The sequence below is a fragment of the Palaemon carinicauda genome, chromosome 1 (assembly GCF_036898095.1).
Source record: "Palaemon carinicauda isolate YSFRI2023 chromosome 1, ASM3689809v2, whole genome shotgun sequence".
Classification (NCBI taxonomy): domain Eukaryota; kingdom Metazoa; phylum Arthropoda; class Malacostraca; order Decapoda; family Palaemonidae; genus Palaemon; species Palaemon carinicauda.
The window spans coordinates 164,504,513-164,527,012 of NC_090725.1; the positions used below are offsets into that span (position 1 = coordinate 164,504,513).

At 41.5% G+C, this 22,500-nt stretch overlaps 2 pseudogenes; both read right to left on the minus strand.

Annotated features, from left to right (window-relative positions):
• Window positions 1–9,689: 9,689 nt before the first annotated feature.
• On the minus strand, window positions 9,690–10,545 carry LOC137622845 (uncharacterized; annotated as a pseudogene).
• A 1,838-nt stretch (window positions 10,546–12,383) lies between these two features.
• The window catches only part of LOC137622937 (zinc finger MYM-type protein 1-like), a 24,797-nt pseudogene continuing 14,680 nt past the window's right edge, over window positions 12,384–22,500 (minus strand).

Consider the following 22,500-nt stretch of genomic DNA (forward strand, 5'->3'; position numbering starts at 1 on the left):
GCCATGACGGCTGCCGACAGCCATGATATGGCCGAAAGCGGCTAGGACAACTGCCATGCCGGCTGTCGGAGGCCATGACACCTGCCGGCGGCTATGACAGCTCCCGGCGGGTTTGCCGGCTGCCCGCAGCCATGTCAACTGCCGGTGGCCATGACGGCTGCCGGTGGCCATGACGGCTGCCGGCGGCTGGCGGCTGGCGGCTGGCGGGTGGCGGCTCGCGGCTGGCGGGTGGCGGGTGGCGGCGGCGGCCGGCGGCTGGCGGCGGCCGGCGGCTGGCGGCGGCCGGCGGCTGCCAGCGGCCAGCGGCTGGCGGCTGGCGGCGGCTGGCGGCTGGCGGCGGCTGGCGGCTGGCGGCGGCTGCCGGCTGCCGGCAGCCATGATGGCTGTTGTAGGGAAGTCTCTTCTGTCACCAAGGTTCTTCAATCCTCCCTATGACTGCCGGCCACAAGTACTGTTGCCGGGGTACTAGCCTGGCTGACGGTATGCCAGCCGGGCTGTCATAGACAAGTGCTGACACAGACTGCGGTATGACGACTGTACCAGTGCTACCGGGTGCTAGCCTGCCGGCCATGTTCTGGCCGGACCTTGCCGGCGATGGTACTGTGGGTTGGATGGAAGCCTGAATGATGCATTTTTCCCTTCCATTTGAGCCTTCTTTCTGGGGAAAGGCGGTAAATTATATATTTACATCCTTATTTAGTATATACATACACAGTAATAAGGCAGTCCTTCACTCCATGGTTTCTCTCTCTCTTTCAGCTAGCATGGTGGCCGGGATATGCCAGCAGGGACTAGCTGTGCCGGCTATATGCCGGTTGGATTACAGTATATGTTTATACAGTAGTCAGTATATTTGCAGTACGGTATATACTGCCGATAGAAAACTATTGTATATATTATACTAATAGTTATTTTCCAATATATCTTGGGTATCCTTGCCCAGGTGTTTACTGAGACCAATCCAATATTGCAAGAATAGAATTTCTTCAATATTCTGATTAAAAATCAGTTTACGTTTTACCTTACAATATTAAAAAAATTAAAGGGCCAGTGGTAGTACACTTTCTATCCTTAAAGGTTAGAACCCTTATCTTTGAACTTCCCTGATTAGGAAACTTTATGGTTTTAATATTGTACGGGAAGGCCACAGCAAATGGGCTGGGTAGGTTACAAAAATATGTCTTTTATATTTCCTAGTCCAGTCGGCGTCATGACGGCTGGACCGTGCCGCCAAATGCTAGTCATAAAGGCAGCACACTGGCTGAACTACAATATATAATTATACAGTAGCCGGTATTTTGCAATATAGTATATACTGCAAACAGAAAATTATAGCATGATTATACAGTAGTTAATTTCTAACATATCTTTGGTACCCTTCTGCAGGCTTCTACTGAGACCGATCCTATATTGAAAGAATAGAATTCCTTCAATACTCTGATTAGAAATCAGTTATCCTAACCCAACAGTATTAAATAACTAGAAGGGGTAGTGACAATGTACACTTTTTCTACCCCTAGGGGTTAGAACCCTTTCGTTCGAGTTGCCTTGATAAAGGAAACTCTTTATAGTTAATACTGAGGGGAGGTAACAGCAATTGCGTGAAAGGGATACACAAGTGTGTCTCCCACTATCCCTTTCTAGCTTACTATAATAGTTAATAGATGACTATTACATATTGCTTATAAGGTGAGATAATCAATTGTATACTCATTCTGCTTTCCTTTCTTTACAGGAGTAACCCCAGATGAAATGTGTTGCAGTCCTTTGCAATATTAAGAGTAAGTACATTTACAGTCATAATACTTGCAGGTTTCATGCCCCCCGGCAATATTATATCCGAATCCCTGCAATATTGGGACCCCCAAGTTTGCAATATCTGTCGGACCTTAGTGTCCGAAGGTTTTGATTATCCCAAGTCAATGGAGTCTAGGGATGCAGCTCATAAGAAACTACGCAATTGGGTAAGAAGGTTCCAGAAGATCTCTCCGGGACCATACCTACCTAGCGATAGGATGCGTAGCTTACTATTCCCGAAAGCAAGTAGGGAAATAGTGGTGCCCCAGGCACGATTCGCACCTCCATGCCTCCAGATAGGGACGGAGGGCAGGAAGCCACCCCGGGAAGAAGATGATAATGTCGTGTCGGAATTGCCTCCGTCTGTGCCGGCTCTGGAGCCGTTAACCTCGACATCTTCACCTTCTACCCCTCTATTAGAGAAAATGGACCAGTTACTGGCCCATATTACGGGTCTAATGGAAAACTTTCGCAAACAAGGCGAAACGGAGGAAGCAAAACTCAAGATAGAGCTCTGTAAAGCTCCACTTGTCGCCCCCCCCCCAAGAGTAATACCAGCGACCCAGAGACCACGACATTCCGACATGCTCCAAAACCAATCCCTGGAGGTATGCGGAGCTTATGCCAATTTTAGACGGCAAACTCTACATCTCAGAGAAGATGGGAGCTGTTCTTTTAGACGAAATCCAGTTTTGGCCAAGCTGTAACGCTTTCACAAATTACTTCATTTGACTGAACCATGAACCAACCTCAGGAAAAGAAACGGAACTGAAGGAAGTCATAATTCTTGACCATGATAAGGCACAGGCTATCTTGTCAAGTAGCCTGAGAAAGGCGGGTTACTCGGTGTCGAAAGTGTTAGCAATAAGTAACAGACACCCTACCTTTCCTGCTCCTGCTTCAATAACATTCCCCTTTACGTGGAAGGCATTTAAATCTGTTGCCAAGGCAGTGGAGGCAGGCAAATCATGTCCTGCACTCGAGGAGTGCAAGCCCCTGTCACTAGCCTTACCCATGCAGGAGAAGGATTGGAAGGAAGTCCACTTAACCTTTTCAGTAGGGAAACTATACGCGGACGTCGCTGGACGACAGTTAAGTGAGAATCTCCCTAAACTTTCTGAGTTTCTTTTGTGCAAGGAACAAGAGACAATGGAGAGACTTGCAGCCTCCTTATCCCTACAGAATTGCATAGAGTTGTGTTCAGCCCATCAAAGTACCCCAGACATGGTCATGGTCTTGGCCAAAATGCATATAGACACCTTAGTAAAAGACCTATATGCCTTTATGAAGGCTAGGAGAGCCTGTAGGGAGTTCGTTTTCGCTGCCGCAACAGTGAAACATGAAACCAGGAAGCTGATATCTTCCAACATCTGGGGTAGAGACCTCTTTCCAAGCGAGGTAGTCAAAGAGGTGATTGAGAAAGCCACCATGGAGAATACGAGACTTCTCCAGAAGTGGGGCATCTCTTCATAGAGAAAGTCTTCCACGGATGTGGGTCCCCAACCTAAAAGGAAGACGGAAAAGTCTGGAATTTTTCCTCGGTCTGTTCAACAACATCCCACAGTTTCTATGACTGCGGTGCCGCAGGCAGGCGGTCGAAGAGGTAAACCTTCTGATCAGTCGAAGCAAAGAGACTCTTCTGGTAGGAGAGAGGTTCCTTCAGGATCGCTGGACCTCCGATCCTTGGGTCCAAGGCCTATTCAAGATGGGACTAGGATGGAAAATAGAAATACCTCCACCATCATTTACTCAACTCTTCTTACACTCTAACCCCGTTCTAGAAGAGTATACCTTAGAGCTCTAGAGCATACAGGTGGTAAGGAAAGTAAAGTCCCCCGAATTCCAGGGAATGCTGTTTGGTGTTCACAAGAATGACTCAAGAAAACACAGTCATTGTGGACTTGTTGCCACTCAACAAGTTTAAATAAAACAGCAAGTTCAGGATGTTAATCATTCTGAACATAAGGACCCTATTTCAAAAACGGGTGTTCATAGTCTTAGTAGATCTGAAAGGTGCCTATTGGCAGCTTCCAGTCAGTCGCCCCCTCTCCTTCACTTAGGATTCAAGTTACAGAGGATAGCGTATGTCCTAAGAGCCACACTCGTCGGACTAAACACAGTCCTAAGTATCTTCACAGAATTGGCGGACACAGTCATGCAATAACCATGCCTAGAAATGGTTCATGCCACAAATTACCTGGACGAAAGGCTGGTGCGGGCAGCACCCGAAGAGGCTAGTCTGCGTGCATCCAAAGAAGTAATCCAGTTCCTGGAACATCGGAAATGCAAAATAAGCTTCAAGAAGTCTCGATTCTCTCCAGCTCAAAGGCTTCAATGGATAAAAATCCATCGAAACCTGAGGTCACACTGGGAATGTAAAAGGAGATTGCAGGGTTGGTCAAGAGACTATGGTAATCAGTCAGGATTCCAAGATGTTAACAGGAAAGAGTTCTGAACTCTCTCCAGTTCGCAGTGGTGACAGACCCAGTGCTAAAAGCACAGCTGAAATATGCGTTAAGAGTCTGGAGAAGATACGCATCAAACGCTCGAAGAGATTTAAAATGACCGATAACGGTCTTTCCTTGATTGCTTCCCAACCAATGGTCAAAGGCCAAAAGCCTATTGAGGACTGTGCCCTTGCAACTACCTCGACTATCGAAGATCATCTGCATGGATGCCTAGTCAGAAGAATGGGGAGTTCACTCCCATCAGAGGAAAATCCAAGGTATTCGGTCATTTCTATCCAAGGCCATGGTAGTCCTGTTGAGGTTGGGGAAACTCTATTCACGCAGATGAGGCCTCCTCAGGCTGATCTGGGACATGAAAGCAATAATGAGATGTCTGAACTGACAAGGCTCGAGAGCATCTCATATAATTTAAGTGATGTTAGCCATCCCTTGCCTAAAAGGATGGCACCTATCAACAGTTCATGTACAATCGATCTGCAGTGTGACAGTGGATGCCCTGCTCAGGCTCAAGCCGATAGAGTCAGAATGGTCCACAGACGCAGACCTATTCTCTCCAAGACGGGAACAAGTCCCCGAGCTGCAGATCGACCTCTTCGTGACGAGCATCATCAAGAAACTACCTCGATATGTAGCCCCATACGAGGATCCTCTAGAGGAGATAATAGACACCACGTCTCTAGTATGGAAGGGATGGACTCAGGAATTCCTGTTCATCCCCTCCAATCTCCTGCTGAAGGTCCTCAACATGCTGATATCCTTTCAGGGAGGGGTAGCTCTGGTGGCTCCCAAATAGCCCAAGAGCAACTGGTTCCCTCTAGTGAAAGAACTGAGACTGAAGCTGCCCTTGTACAGAACCCAGCACTATCTCAGAGGGTTCAGAAGTTAATTACCTTCGATTCATCACAGAGAGCCCAAACCCTTCATTTCGTGATTTTGTCGCCCTACCGGATAGGAAAAGATTTGGGACCTCAGAAGGCAATATAGAATTCTTAGAAGAATACAAGTCTAAGTCAACTAAATGGCAATATGAGTCATCTAGGAAAAAGTGGGTTGCTTTTGTAAAAGCAAAAGGACCGAAAGAAATTTCAATGAACCTCTGTCTGTCCTTCTTTGTCCACCTTCATAATCAAGGTCTGGCTGCTAGCACAATAGCTACGTGCAAGTCAGCCTTGACTAGACCTTTTCTATATGTCTTTCAAGTGGATCTGGCGAATGAAATCTTTAATAAGATTCCGAAGGCATGCGCAAGGCTCAGGCCTGCAGCACCTCCAAATCCCATCGCATGGTCTTTGGACAAGGTCCTACATTATGCCTCATCTGTGAACAATGAAGATTGTTCCCTCAAGGATCTAACCCAGAAGGTTATTTTTCTGTTTGCTATAGCCTCTGGGGCTAGAGTTAGTGAAATAGTAGCACTATCTAGAAATGAGGGCCACATTTGGTTCACAGAAGCGGGAGAACTGAATCTCTTTCCTGATCCAACCTTTCTCGCTAAGAACGAGCTACCCACTAAAAGATAGGGTCCCTGGAGAATCTGCCTTCTGAAGGAAGATGTCTCTCTCTATGTCCTGTAGAGTGTTTAAAGGTCTATCTTCGTAGAACTTCAGACTTCAGGGGAGGACAGCTCTTTAAAGGAGAAACCTTTGGATCAAACTTATCCCTAAAAACACTGAGGGCGAAGCTCAGCTACTTTATTCGCAGAGCAGATCCTGACAGTACACTAGCAGCTCATGATCCGAGGAAAATTGCTTCATCACTGAACTTTTTTCAGTATATGGACTCTGAGCGTCTTCGCTCATATACTGGATGGAAATCATCCAGAGTGTTCTACAAACATTATGCTAAGCAGGTCCACGAACTGAAGCATAATGTGGTGGCGGCAGGTAGTGTATTAAAACCTGACGTCTAATTACTGAGATGAACAGTTAATTGATTGTCGACACTTCCGGTGTTATACCCTTAAAGTGAGTGTTACCATGGTGACACTGAGTCTGTTCAAAATCTCAGGTGTTGAATTATACAGATAACACTTGTGCCGTGTATACGTAGTACAGTCTTGATAGGATACAACATTTGCAGAAATTATAAAGGACAAATTTATTAAATTTTTTTTTTTTTAGCTTTAGAGGGGCTTTCATCATTTCTTCCCTTTCAAAGGGGGGAATTTCTGTATACGTTGCACGTATAATTCTTTTAACATGTTACATTCATTACACTTGTTATTTCATTTAGTCATTTATTAAAAATAAATGTCTATTAGAATGTAATTGCATTCTAATTCACCCGGCAATATGCATATCTAAGATACTAGAGTTCTTGAGTTACTCATTTAAGTAAACCTCATATCATTGTATGCTTACAAACAATGAATATAGTGGACACTGATATTGTTCCGACAATATATACAAACCGTGAGACCGTTTGTATACCTAATGAATACTTAGGTTTGTTCATACAATATATGCTAACCTTGAGGCCCCTTTTCTACCCTGTATTATGACTCTTCCCTGTAGGGGGCAGGAAGCACTAACATTGTCTATGATTAGTGATAATGACGGATAACGGTAACGTCATTTGTCTCAAATGATCCAGACGACCATGGAAAAATTGTCCCAGGGTTAAGGCACCGATGAAAATATACAGATACAGTAGTTTCTAGTAATGCTCTGGTAAACTTCCATCAGGACGACATGGTTTGAGCCCAAAAAACTGATTTTGAGCGAAGCGAAAAATCTATTTTTGAGTGAGATAGCCATGTCGTCCTGATGTACCTACCCTCCTTTTCTATAGATAAAGATCTTCGCAGAATCCCTCCCAAAACTACTATATCTGTAGCACCATGCTCAATGCTACAAGGAATGTCCGCCATCTTGGATATGGTGCCATCTTGAACCTCAATAGTAGTATGGGAAATAGGGTAACCTTGATAACGGCTCCCCTTCCAAAATTGCCACTCTTCTCCCTCGAAGCGAAAACGTTATTCGGGGTGAAGATCGCTATGTGTCGTATTAAGATATATGACCCCTGATTTATGCGATATCCTTAAGAGAATGTTAAGGATATTCTCACCAGGAGTTAGAATTCTGGAGACCTAAAGGTAAATTCTCTGGGAATATTACTGTAGTACATATATCCCTTGGAAGCTACTATTAGGAACCTTCCATCTCACCTAAAATAGATTTTTCGCTTCGCTCAAAATCCGTTTTATTACCATATGTTGACAATCAGCAGTGAAGTGTACTTCCAATTAAGTGTATTTGCACTCAGAACTGGTAAGACATTTATTTTAAAAGCATTTCTTTGAAATATGTCAGTCATAACTGATAACAGGAAAAAAATGCAATTTGGATGCAAATACTTTAATATATCACATCAGGGCTTATATTTCTACAGACATTGAAACTTTGTCCCCGAATATTAGAGACCCTCAATATTTGACTCAGCTGTAATCAAAATTTTCTTTTGAAGTTTCTATTATCCTTGAACATGTTTGACCCTTGAAGTTACGGATTCTTTTCGTTCCAGGAGCTAAATAAAGTTATCGAAACCAATGCTAAAGTCACTCTCAGATATGAAGGGGCAAAAGCAAGTGAGAGTGTGTATGATACGCAAAAAAAAAAAAAAAAAGTGTGATGAAATACGTCTGGCTATCCTGCACATCTATGGTCTCATGTTAAAGACATTAGTTTAAGAGGGAGAGCTTACAAAAGTATGTTTAATTTTCATGGCAAAATTAAGTGGGATGCTGGGCCACCAGGGATCTTTTTTTATTAGCATTGTTAAGTGGAATGTTTAAGTCAGCGAAAGTTTGAACAAGATCAAAAGTGAGAAAAATAAGACAGAAAATATTTCAAATCAAAACCCGAGTTAACATGAATTACCACCTAGTTTGTTCAAAGGTAAAACAAGGACATTACATCACAAAGAACCCTTGTATCTGGTGCATGAAATATATAAACATCCAACAAGAGAATAAAGCTGTCCTCTACCAAAAAAGAGATCTATGAAACACATTCAAACAAAATATTGTCCATCTAGAAGATGGTACGATGAGGAACAAAATTCTACCTGCCATTAGTAAAGTTAATGACCAATTTGCTTCTTAAGGGAAGTAGCTCATATATATATATATATATATATATATATATATATATATATATATATATATATATATATATATATATATATATATATATATACATACACACACATATATATATATATATATATATATATATATATATATATATATATATATATATATATATATATATATATATATGTATACACACATATATATATATATATATATATATATATATATATATATATATATATATATATATATATATATATATATATATATATATATATGTATATATATATATATATATATATATATATATATATATATTTATATATATATATATATATATATATATATATATATATATATATATATATATATATATATATATTTATATTTATATATCATCATCACCTACGCCTCATGATGCATAGGGCTTCAGTTAGGTTTTCCTAGTCGTCTCTATCTTGAGCTTTTAAATCAATATTTATCCATTCATCATCTCCTACTTTGCACTCCATAGTCCTCAGCCATATAGGCTTTGGTCTTTCAATTCCTCTAGTGCCTCGTGAAGCCTAGTTAATAGTTTGGTGACCTAATCTCTCTTGGGGAGTGTGAAAACCATGCCTAAACCATCTTCATCTACCCTTCACCAGTGGCGTCACAAGAGGTTAATTTTGGGGGGCTGGTGCCCTACAAGCTTAATATATTTTATGTGAACATTATTTGGTGACTTGGAAGATGAGCAGGAGTAAAAAAAGGGAGTATTGCCGGCGTATTACATGTATTTATATATGTAATATGTTACACGATGCAACTATTTTCTGCACATATACTTTCACATATTCTTACACTAGAACAAAACTGTTTAAAATGATAAAATAATACGGAGACATTTCTTTCTTAAAAAATACAAATAGAGTAATAAACCACATTGATTAACTGAAGTATATTGCATCTAACTTAATTGAATTAGAAATAAAAGCCTTGTTGAGGATTTGCCTGAGTTTGACTATAAAGGTCTTTGGATAGCTGCAAATCTATCCACTGCCCTATTGAGATCACAGGAATCCACAAAAATTTATATATATATATATATATATATATATACATACATATATATATATATATATATATATATATATATATATATATATATATATATATATATATATATATATATATATATACATATATATGTATATATATATATATATATATATATATATATATATATATATATATATATATATATATATATATATATATATATATATATATATAGTATGTTACATGATGAAACTATTCTCTGCACATGCACTTTCACGTTTGCTTACTCAAGAAAATAACTGATTAAAATGATAAAATAACACGGAGACATTCCTTTCATACAAAATAGAAATAAAGTAGTAACTACATCGATTACAGGGAGTATATTGCATCCAACTTAATTGAATTAGAAAATTTCGCCTTCTGGTGGATTTCACTGAGTTTGACTGTAAAGATATTTGGAGAGCTGCAAATGTACCCACTGCCCTATTGAGATCATAGGATTTCACTACAGTTTTATCAAAAGAAATTGTACCTAGACTGGTCAGTCATCCCAAACCCACCAATGCCATGAGGTAAGTTTTGACAAATTTCCAATTTCAAGAGAAAAAGATCGCTCACATTTGGCATTACTGACAGGGAAAGTTAAACCCAAATGCATCAAATTCCGAAGTGTGAAGAAACCTGCCTTCATTGGTTTCAGTTTATTCAAAGCATCAGAAATAGATTTTACATCATCCCATCGTAGAGTTCTCTGAGCAATAAGTAGGTCTGCATAGAGGCTTTCCCTTTCAATTGAGTACTGGTCAGCAATGTACTGCAAGTAATTTTCATTTAAGATATTAGAAGATGATTGGTGGTAAGTAGCTACACTAAGGAGGATACTTTTGGTTTATCAAATGTTTTACAGTAAGGTTTTGGGTCCGCAACACGTCCAAAAGTGTCTCCAACAGACGAGAAGATAGTGCCCTTTTCCTTGAAGTCTGACGAAAATTTGAGGCTATATTTTTTCTCGGCAGAAAAATCAACTGATTTTTCCCAAATGGTGTTAAAATGGCATTCTGTTGTTCTTTTGTCACCAATAATTTCAAGTGTTTCATGTGCCATGATAAATGCTGCAGTAAGTGCTGCAGTAAGTTCCATTTTGCCGTGTCCCTGATAGTCTGGTTGTAATATCAAATACTTCAAAAAAGGTAAACTACAGAAAGACTATCTCAAACTTATTTAAAGCCTGTAGGATTCCATTAGCTAAAGCTTTTACTTCACCAGATGCATAGGGCTTCAGTTAGGTTTTCCTAGTCGTCTCTATCTTGAGCTTTTAAATCAATATTTATCCATTCATCATCTCCTACTTTGCACTCCATAGTCCTCAGCCATATAGGCTTTGGTCTTTCAATTCCTCTAGTGCCTCGTGAAGCCTAGTTAATAGTTTGGTGACCTAATCTCTCTTGGGGAGTGTGAAAACCATGCCTAAACCATCTTCATCTACCCTTCACCAGTGGCGTCACAAGAGGTTAATTTTGGGGGGCTGGTGCCCTACAAGCTTAATATATTTTATGTGAACATTATTTGGTGACTTGGAAGATGAGCAGGAGTAAAAAAAGGGAGTATTGCCGGCGTATTACATGTATTTATATATGTAATATGTTACACGATGCAACTATTTTCTGCACATATACTTTCACATATTCTTACACTAGAACAAAACTGTTTAAAATGATAAAATAATACGGAGACATTTCTTTCTTAAAAAATACAAATAGAGTAATAAACCACATTGATTAACTGAAGTATATTGCATCTAACTTAATTGAATTAGAAATAAAAGCCTTGTTGAGGATTTGCCTGAGTTTGACTATAAAGGTCTTTGGATAGCTGCAAATCTATCCACTGCCCTATTGAGATCACAGGAATCCACAAAAATTTATATATATATATATATATATATATATACATACATATATATATATATATATATATATATATATATATATATATATATATATATATATATATATATATATATACATATATATGTATATATATATATATATATATATATATATATATATATATATATATATATATATATATATATATATATATATATATATATATAGTATGTTACATGATGAAACTATTCTCTGCACATGCACTTTCACGTTTGCTTACTCAAGAAAATAACTGATTAAAATGATAAAATAACACGGAGACATTCCTTTCATACAAAATAGAAATAAAGTAGTAACTACATCGATTACAGGGAGTATATTGCATCCAACTTAATTGAATTAGAAAATTTCGCCTTCTGGTGGATTTCACTGAGTTTGACTGTAAAGATATTTGGAGAGCTGCAAATGTACCCACTGCCCTATTGAGATCATAGGATTTCACTACAGTTTTATCAAAAGAAATTGTACCTAGACTGGTCAGTCATCCCAAACCCACCAATGCCATGAGGTAAGTTTTGACAAATTTCCAATTTCAAGAGAAAAAGATCGCTCACATTTGGCATTACTGACAGGGAAAGTTAAACCCAAATGCATCAAATTCCGAAGTGTGAAGAAACCTGCCTTCATTGGTTTCAGTTTATTCAAAGCATCAGAAATAGATTTTACATCATCCCATCGTAGAGTTCTCTGAGCAATAAGTAGGTCTGCATAGAGGCTTTCCCTTTCAATTGAGTACTGGTCAGCAATGTACTGCAAGTAATTTTCATTTAAGATATTAGAAGATGATTGGTGGTAAGTAGCTACACTAAGGAGGATACTTTTGGTTTATCAAATGTTTTACAGTAAGGTTTTGGGTCCGCAACACGTCCAAAAGTGTCTCCAACAGACGAGAAGATAGTGCCCTTTTCCTTGAAGTCTGACGAAAATTTGAGGCTATATTTTTTCTCGGCAGAAAAATCAACTGATTTTTCCCAAATGGTGTTAAAATGGCATTCTGTTGTTCTTTTGTCACCAATAATTTCAAGTGTTTCATGTGCCATGATAAATGCTGCAGTAAGTGCTGCAGTAAGTTCCATTTTGCCGTGTCCCTGATAGTCTGGTTGTAATATCAAATACTTCAAAAAAGGTAAACTACAGAAAGACTATCTCAAACTTATTTAAAGCCTGTAGGATTCCATTAGCTAAAGCTTTTACTTCACCAGATCTTCCATGGTTAAACAAATCTTTAAGAATATCCATCAAAATATCATGGTTGTATTACCATTAGTGTTGAAACAATTTAGGTAGTTTCAGAATTTAATTTTATTTTCCAGTCTCTCTGGAGCTTTACGAATATATCATGACGCAAACTTAAACCACGGATGAAGTTAATCAGAGCTTAAATCAAATTGAAAAATTCTGGTACTGCGTACAGAACATGATACATAAAAATATGGATTCTCCACAGATTCTTGGATTTGTGGCTTTACACCATTAATTTTACCACTCATTACAGATGGTGTATCGTAGCAATTAAATTAGTTTAATGATATTCAGGCCAGGCATACAGAGCTTTTCTAACAATGCGTTAGCTAGAGAAGTAGCATCAAGATGCTTCAAATAAATGAATCCTATGAAACTCTCACTAATTTTTCATCTATGATGTAACGAATGAAGACACAGAGCTGCTCAGTAATACTTATATCTCTAGTCTCATCAGATATCACTGCAAAAAATCGGTTCCATCTCGGAGAGGAAAACCTACAAGTGTACTTAGCATTTAATGGAATCTTTTTTCAGGTCACAAAATCTCTCAGACTCTCTGATTATCAAGTTATAAATTTCCAGAATTTATTTAACTTTCGCTTTCATCATGCGTACTGAATGCTATGGTTGTTTAAGTAATTATAATAACACTGTTCAATAGTGTCTAAACATATTCTTTATTGTGAAGAACCTGCTGGTTATGCTGGCAATTAGGTTGCTTATAAAAATCTCCATGCAACTGACAATTTTGTGGTTGACCCATCTTTCCATAGCAATAACAAAGTATGGCCTTTTTTTAATGCCTTTTCCTGAATATTCTTCCAGTTACTGAAACATTCGTTGGTAAAGGCTGTTTCTCTGTGTCCTATATTATCACCAAAAAGTCTGCATATAAATCAGTCAACTCTGACATCAGACACGGAGTATTCAAGCCACTCATAACTACCATACTAATTGAAATGAAAAGACCTTGTCTGAAAACCAAACTGTACTTTTGGATACAGTTTTAGTCTTGGTTGTGAGGGTCCATCTTCATGTCTCATGGCTATACCAGTAAATTGTCCTTTAGTAGCAATTTCCATGTTTTCCCTTGTGCTAGGTAACGGCTGTATATATATATATATATATATATATATATATATATATATATATATATATATATATATATATATATATATACTGTATACATACATACATATATATATACATATATATATATGTATACATATATGTACAGTATATATATGCATATATATATATATATATATATATATATATATATATATAAATATATATATATATATATATATATATATATATATATATATATATATGCATATATATACATATATGTATACATATATATGTATATATATACAGTATATATATATATATATATATATATATATATATATATATATATATATATATATATATATATATATATAAAAATATATGTATATATATAAATATATGTGTATACACACACACATATGTGTATATATATATATATATATATATATATATATATATATATATATATATATATACATATATATATATATATGTCTCTCTTCGGACCAGGAGGCTGCTAAAAGTCCGAATTTCCTCTCATCAAGGAATTAGCTATAGAACGGGTTGTCGACTATCAAATCCAGAACAATCTAACATAAGAAATCACAGTAAAAGTTGCAAAACACACATAGACACCAGTCATTTTAATATAGTAGGAAGAACCCGACATATAGTCGAACTAACCACCCTTGAATCAATAATGATTAAGCTAACTGTACCTTCTCTTAACCACCAGTCGTCTTCCACCCAATTGTTTATTGCCTAATTACCTGTTGTTTTGTTTACACTCCCTTCCATAACAATTTTTCATGTCAGTTCTCCTTACGCTACCGCTGTGGGTAGGTGTCTAGTTCGTTCTATTATTATTTTTGGGCTCAAGCCATGTCGTCCTGATGGAAGTTCCTATAGGGTAGCTTCCTAGGGTATATTACAACTACGGCGATATTCCCAGAGAATTTACCTTGAGGTACCAGAATTCTAACTCCTGGAGCGAGTATCCCTCGTGAAAGGGATATCGCGACATATCAGAGGACGTATTCTAGACACGTCACATGGCAATCTACGACCTGAACAGAGATTTCGTCTCGTAGGAGGGAGATTGACGAGATACGAATTCGGGAAAGAAAAAGGGGAGCCGCTCCCAAGGCTTCCCTATCCCCCGATTCGTATGCGTGCCTGGCGCCAATCCTGGCGCCATCTGTATTCCTTTTTGCGTAGCTTAACAACTCGGTGTTTTTTCCTGTTTTTCTCGCAAATCTTGGATTTATTCAGCTTTTCATGGCTTCTTCGTCTTCGTTGGCCTCGGATAAGTTGAGTATAGTGTCTGTTATGTATAAATGTAGGCTCTTGGTAAATTTTGAGTGATTAATAGGATTAATCTTTGATACAAGAGCCGTAGCCTACCAGAGGTGTCCTGGACACTGTCACTCGCTAGGTATAAATTAGTTAGTCAGAGTGACATTCCTGGTTGTTTTGCTTAATAAACTTTAGCTATTTAGCTTTACATAGGATTTCCTTTCGTGCTTAGTATTATTTGGCGAAGTATTCGCCATTCTGGCCTACGCTAGGCCATGTAGCCTAGTCGTTTGGTCCTAGTACTTAATGCATGATTTTGGTTTTTCCGAGTGTAATTAAAATTTTATTGAAGCTTTAGGCTATATTTTATACATTTTAGACTGTGTGGAATATTTCCAAGATTGTATACGTGTGAGTTTCGGTGAATCAGGTAATCGATTCTCTTGGTGCCTAGGCTAATTGCTTATGGAGCCTTAGTATACTTTATCATACTCCCCGGTTGCTTTCTTTTCTTCGGAGAAGGTATGCAATCCCTTTCCCTCTGTTTAAGCCTTGGGCTTATCCCTAAGTGGTTTTTTCCGAATTTATTTTCGATAAAACTATACTAGGGTGTTACTGTACCTTCCTGTTCCAGCAAAGTCTGGTTCAAAGAGGGACAGAACAACAGAGTTTTTAGTCTGAGTCCGTGTTGTCTGGCTTGGGGCAGAGTCCCCCTCGCTGACCTAACACTTACAAAGGGAGCTTAGCTCCCTTAGGTCACTATCGAAGGTTTCTGTAGTTATGATTCCTTCTTTTGTGATCGACCAGACTAAGTCCTGTTGCTGTTCTCGGGGAGGATAAAATCTTCTCTTGGGAGTAGCAACGCCTTCCTTGCTTTGGTGCTCTGGAAGCTGGCAAGTATTGCTGGCCCTTTCCCTTAGATCTCCCTTAGGCTAAGACAAAGTTCTTGGCTGCGGGTGATCTGTCACTAAAGCAAGGTTGGCAGGACCCTCTTGTCCCTTCCCCCTCTATCTCCGTAATGGCCTAGCCATTACTGTACTGTACCTTGCCGGCCGGCAGAGCTGGCCGGCAGGGGTTTTACTGTACTGTACGTCATTCTACTTCTGGACCTAGTATAGGTTGGGATGTGGAATTGACTAAGCCCATTGCAGGCCGGCAGAGATGCTGGCCGGCAAGGGTCTTATGTTTTCGAGTGCTGCCCGGACCTCTCTTGGTCCCTCATCCATGCCTGCCGGCAGAGCCGGACGGCATTGGTCAAGGAAGCCTGAATTAAGTTTCTCCCCTTCCTTATATGCACTCTTTCGGTTGCCGGGCTTGGGGGGTAGTGTACTCTCTTATCCCGGCATCCATTCTATTTTCTTCTAAGTGCTGTACCTGTCCCGGCTGCCGGCCACTGAGGCCGGCAGCCGGGCAGGTGTTGTCTTCTGGTTCTTTTGCTGCCGGCTGGCATCGGTCTTGTACCTTTGCCGGCCGGCTTATGTCAGTCCTTGTCTGCCGGTCACCAAGAGTGTGGCCGGCAGCTGGGTACTACCTTGTGTAGTTGCTGGCCGGCAGTCATTGCCGGCCAACACTGGCTGTTGCTGGCCGGCAGCTACTGCCGCCGGCACAGGCATTTGAACCAGAGGGCTGCCGCCCTATAGCTGTTAAGTAGTATACTTTAAAGCTAATTGTGGTGTGTGCCGGCCGGCAAAGGCAGGCCGGCACACATCCTCCTATACTGTACTAGTATTCTTCTGTATAGCATATACAGTAAGAAGAAAACTATAGTAAAAGCTTAGGTACAGCACTGTATATTCTAACACTATTGTGTTTTCTTGCACAGCCCTTTGCTGTTGCCCTCAGACAGGAAGCAGAGTTCTTCCCCGTCTATTATCCAGGATTTTAAAAATCATTGCCTAGGTGTGAGCTCCACCTGTTTCCTCTGGAAACCTTGCATTGGTTACTCTAGTAGAGATAAACCATTTTGATTTTATTATCTGGAAGGCTGCAGCAATGGGTTGTGAGGGAAACACAAGTGTGTGTCTTTCCTTTATGAATTGTTATGCTATACTATGCATATCCAGTGATACATAGTTCACTTGATACTCATGGAAATTTTTTCTCTTTACAGGAGGACCCTCCGAAGTGCGGAAATGTTTTCTGCAATGTCCGCAGCAAGAACCTCTGCGGACATGAGTGTTGTAGGAGACACGCAGCATGCGCTGTCTCCAAGGATGATCTCCAGTATTGGGACCCTCAGGTATGTACTGTATGCACTAACCTGATTACTGAGGCTTTTGATTCCCCTAGAACGGCGGAATCAAGGGATATAGCTAGGGAAAAGCTTCGTACTTGGGTAAGGGGCTTCAAGAAGAACACCTCTGGCCCTTATCTTCCAAGTGAGAAGATGAGGGCGTATCTTTTTCCACAGGCATCAGCTGAAGCAGTGATTCCCCAGCCTCAAGAGGAGATCCCTCAAGATCAAGTCCAGGTGGACGAGGAAGTCGCAGATGCGATGCAAGACATCCAGTTGTGTGACAGGATGTCTGACCTGGACGAAGGTTTGGAAGAAGACCTCCTGGCAGAAGGTCAGGATCAAGTTCAAACCCCGGATGTCGTAGAGGATGGGGTCGACGAGGTGTCGGCTACTCCGGTTCAGATGCCGGAGCCCATCCCCTCAACATCGGCTGGTCTCCCAGTAGAACTGGGACAGGCCCTCTCTTCGATTGTTGGAATGATCCAACAAATGCAGAAGGAGAATCAGGAGAAGGCGGCTGCAATGGAACTGCGTATGCAGTCCCTAGCAGAATCACATGGGCCCCAGAAAAGGCTCAATGTGAAAGACCTTCCCATATGCTCAGATGCTAACCCATGGAGGTATGCTGAGCACATGCCAATGACGACTGGTAAGATCGTCATTTCGGATAAGCTGGGTTCAGTTCCCCTAGAGGAGGTAGAATTCTGGCCCGGCAAGGCATCATATCCGGACTGCTATGTCCGGCTGAGAAAAGAACCAGCTTCAAGGGAAGAGACAGAGCCGAAGGAGGTCATTATTATGGACCACGCTAAGGCTCAAGCCCTACTTTCATCCTCGATGAAAGAGAGGGGCTTCTCGAATTCGAAGGTGGCTGCATTGAGCAAGAAGCTCCCTTCTTTTGTGTCCTCTCCTGATAGAGCCTTCCCCTTTTTACAAAAAGGGTTTGCGGCTGTCCTAAAGGCAGTCGAGGCCGGCAAGCCTTGCCCCTCCCTGGAGGAGTGTAAACCCTTGTCGCTGGCTCTGCCTATGGACCACAAAGACTGGAAGGATGTCCATCTGACATTCTCAGTGGGAAAGTTGGAGGCTGATATTGCCGGACGGCAATTCGGCGAGGACCTCCCCAAGCTGCCCGAATCTCTTTTACGAAGAGAGTTTGAGACCAAAGAAAGACTGGCTGCCTCAATGTCTCATCAGACCACTCTTGAGACAATGGCAAGTGACCCTAAGGTCCATGAAATGTTCATGGTAGTGGCTAAGTCTCACCTAGCCACAGTGACGAAGGACCTTTATGGCTTCATCAAGGCAAGGAGAGCTTGCAGGGAGATCGTGTTCGCCGGGGCTTCGGTGAGACACGAACCAAGGAAATTAATCTCCTCCAACATTTGGGGAAAAGACCTTTTCCCTACCGATGTGGTCAAAGAGGTTGTTGATAAGGCCGCCGTGGAGAATAGAAACCTTCTCCAGAAGTGGGGCCTGGCTATCAAAAGAAAATCTTCCCCGGATGAGGGTCCTCAACCAAAGAGGAAGAATATGAAGACTAGGCTACCATTTCGGCCAGCCAAGCCTTATAGACAGCAACAGCAACTGCAATTGCCTTTGCCTCCAGTGCCCCAGATGGTGGCACAAACCCCGACTACCTTTCAGTGGGTACCCCAGGCTGTGCCAGGTCAGTCAACCACATTCGCCCCAACGTTCGAAGGACAGTCTTCTTCCTTTCGTGCAAAACCTAGAGGAGCAGCCAGAGGCTCGTCTAGGCGCCCCTCAAGGGGAAGGGGATTCAGAGGTGGTCGTGGTCAGAGAGGCAAGACCTCAGGACGGCAGTCCAAGTGAAATGATACCGGTAGGAGGGAGACTGATGAAATTTTGGGATCGCTGGACCTTCGATCCCTGGGCCCAAAGCCTACTCAAGAATGGACTGGGTTGGAGCTGGTACAGCACTCCACCCCCATGCCTTCGGTTTTTCCAACACTCCACCCCCGTTTTGGAGGAGTACGTTCAAGAACTGTTGGAGAAAAATGTGATCCGAAAGGTGAAGTCCATCAAATTCCAAGGGAGACTGTTTTGTGTTCCCAAGAAAGACTCGGAAAAGCTCAGAGTCATTCTGGACTTGTCACCACTCAACAAGTTCATAGTGAATTGCAAATTCAAGATGCTAACACTGCAACACATAAGGACCTTACTGCCCAAGAGGGCATACTCAGTCTCTATAGACTTGTCAGACGCCTATTGGCACATCCCAATCAGCCGTCGACTCTCCCCCTACCTAGGGTTCAGGCTACAACGGAAACTGTACGCCTTCAGAGCCATGCCATTCGGGCTAAACATAGCCTCAAGGATTTTCACGAAGCTTGCGAGCGCAGCTCTCAAACAATTACGCCTAAAGGGAATTCAGGTAGTAGCCTACCTGGACGACTGGCTGGTGTGGGCAGCATCCGAGACCGAATGCTTGCAAGCTTCCAGTCAGGTGATCCAGTTCCTAGAGTACCTAGGCTTCAAGATCAACAAGAAAAAGTCTCGACTTTCTCCATCCCAAAAGTTCCAGTGGCTGGGAATCCACTGGGACCTTTTGTCACACAGTTTCTCCATACCAATGAAGAAAAGGAAGGAGATAGCGGGCTCTGTCAAAAGACTTCTAGATTCTGAAAGGATATCAAGACGCGAACAGGAGAGGGTACTAGGCTCTCTCCAGTTTGCTTCAGTGACAGACCCAGTGCTAAGAGCACAGCTAAAGGATGCAACCGGAGTTTGGAGAAGGTATGCATCAAACGCGCGAAGAGACCTGAGAAGACCAGTGCCGCCTCGGCTACGTACTCTTCTCAGACCTTGGTCCCAAGCCAGACATCTAAAGAAGTCGGTTCTTCTTCAGCCACCTCCCCCGTCGTTGACGATTCACTCAGACGCCTCAAAGGAGGGATGGGGAGGTCACTCTCATCGGAAAAAAGTCCAGGGGACTTGGTCCAAGCTATTCAGGACCTTTCATATAAACTTTCTAGAAGCTATGGCAGTGCTCCTTACCTTAAAGAAAGTCTCCCCGCGTCACTCGATCCACATAAGATTGGTGACAGACAGCGAGGTGGTTGTGAGATGCTTGAATCGACAAGGGTCGAGGTCACCACCTCTCAACCAAGTGATGTTAGCCATTTTCCGATTGGCGGAAAAGAAGAAGTGGTACCTGTCGGCAGTTCACCTTCAAGGAGTCCGCAATGTGACAGCGGACGCTCTATCCAGGTTCACACCGATAGAGTCGGAATGGTCCTTAGACGCAGGATCATTTTCCTTCATTCTGAATCAAGTCCCAGAACTGCAAATAGACCTCTTTGCGACGAAAGACAACAAGAAGTTGCCCCTGTACGTGTCCCCGTACGAGGACCCCTTAGCGGAAGCAGTGGACGCAATGTCCCTCGACTGGAACAGATGGTCCAGGATTTATCTGTTCCCTCCTCACAACCTTCTGTTGAGGGTCCTCAACAAACTGAGATCCTTCAAGGGGGGTAGCGGCAATAGTGGCCCACAAGTGGGCGAACAGTATGTGGTTCCCCTTGGCGTTGGAACTACAGATGAAGTTCGTGCCGCTACCACATCCAGTTCTGACCCAGCGAGTCCAGAAGTCGACTGTCTGCGCTTCATTACAGAAAACCCAGACCCTGCAGCTCATGATTTTCTCGCCCTAGCGGTGAGAAAGCGTTTCGGGATTTCGAAAGCCAGCATAGACTTCCTAGAGGAATACAAGTGCAAATCGACTAGAAGGCAATATGAGTCATCTTGGAGAAAATGGGTGGCCTTTGTAAAGGCAAAGAATCCGCAGGAGATCTCAACAGACTTCTGCTTATCTTTCTTCATCCATCTCCATGGCCAAGGATTGGCAGCTAACACGATTTCAGTGTGTAAATCGGCTTTGATGAGACCCATTTTATTTGCCTTCCAGATCGACCTAGGTAACGACATCTTTAATAAAGTTCCGAAAGCCTGCGCTAGGCTCGGACCTTCAGCACCTCCAAAGCCCATCTCATGGTCTTTAGACAAAGTTCTTCATTTCGCCTCCTTGTTGAGCAATGAAGAATGTGCGTTAAAGGATTTGACGCAAAAAGTTATTTTCCTATTTGCACTCGCGTCCGGGGCCAGGGTTAGTGAGATCGTAGCCCTCTCGAGAGAGGCAGGTCGTGTTCAGTTCCTGGATGGGAGGAGCTGAACCTGTTTCCGGATCCTACGTTTCTCGCCAAGAATGAGTTACCCACCAACAGGTGGGGTCCCTGGAGAATCTGCCCTCTGAAAGAAGATGCATCTCTATGTCCAGTAGAATGCCTAAAGGTCTATCTTCGTAGAACTTCAGACTTCAAGGGTGGTCAACTATTCAGGGGAGAAACATCAGGCTCAAATTTATCTCTGAATCAACTCAGAGCGAAAATGACATATTTTATTCGCAGAGCGGATCCTGACAGTACACCCGCAGGTCACGATCCGAGGAAAGTTGCCTCATCCCTAAATTTCTTTAATTGTATGGATTTTGAACATCTCCGTTCATACACGGGCTGGAAGTCTTCCAGGGTGTTCTTTCGCCACTATGCGAAGCAAGTAGAGGAACTTAAGAGATCTGTGGTAGCAGTGGGTCGTGTAGTTAACCCTACTGTTTAACTCTGCGAGGAACAGTGGTCTTAATTGGGACGATTAAGTCCAGGGTGAGTGTGTAGGTACATACAGTACTACAAACTAAATGAGGGCACCAAGTGCCCATATAGACTGTTCCTTCTTTCAAAGGTGAACCTTGCATAAGTTCAGACATGTGTGCCAAGCGTTTCTAACGCTAATGTGATTGATTTGTAATACAGATTTTTTATGACTTGATACCTTGGTATCTTATTAAAGTGGTGTTTAATGGTTTTTCTTTCAGATAAACAAGTTCTGTTTACTATCATACTTATGCTTAAAGTTTTGGGTTACCCTCTTTTATATAAATATATATATTTGTTGTTAACCTGTCTGTTTATTATCTGTCAATAAACTTGTTCTTGAGAACCTTGCGTCTCTTTCACCTGTGTCAATTTATTGGTATAATTGAGCATTTTAATTCTATGTATCTTATCTGGGATAATTCTGATAGAATTGTTCTGTTATGCAAGCTATGTTGCATTGGTTTATGTAAGTCCCCTAATGGGAGGACTCCGTCCCATGAAGGGACGAGGGCGGTTTTATTAGTTTCTTCCTATGCGGATATAAACCTTTGTCCAATACAAGTATTGTGCGGATTACTGGTCAATATATTGACGCAGTGGTTCTATACAAACTATGCTTTACTTA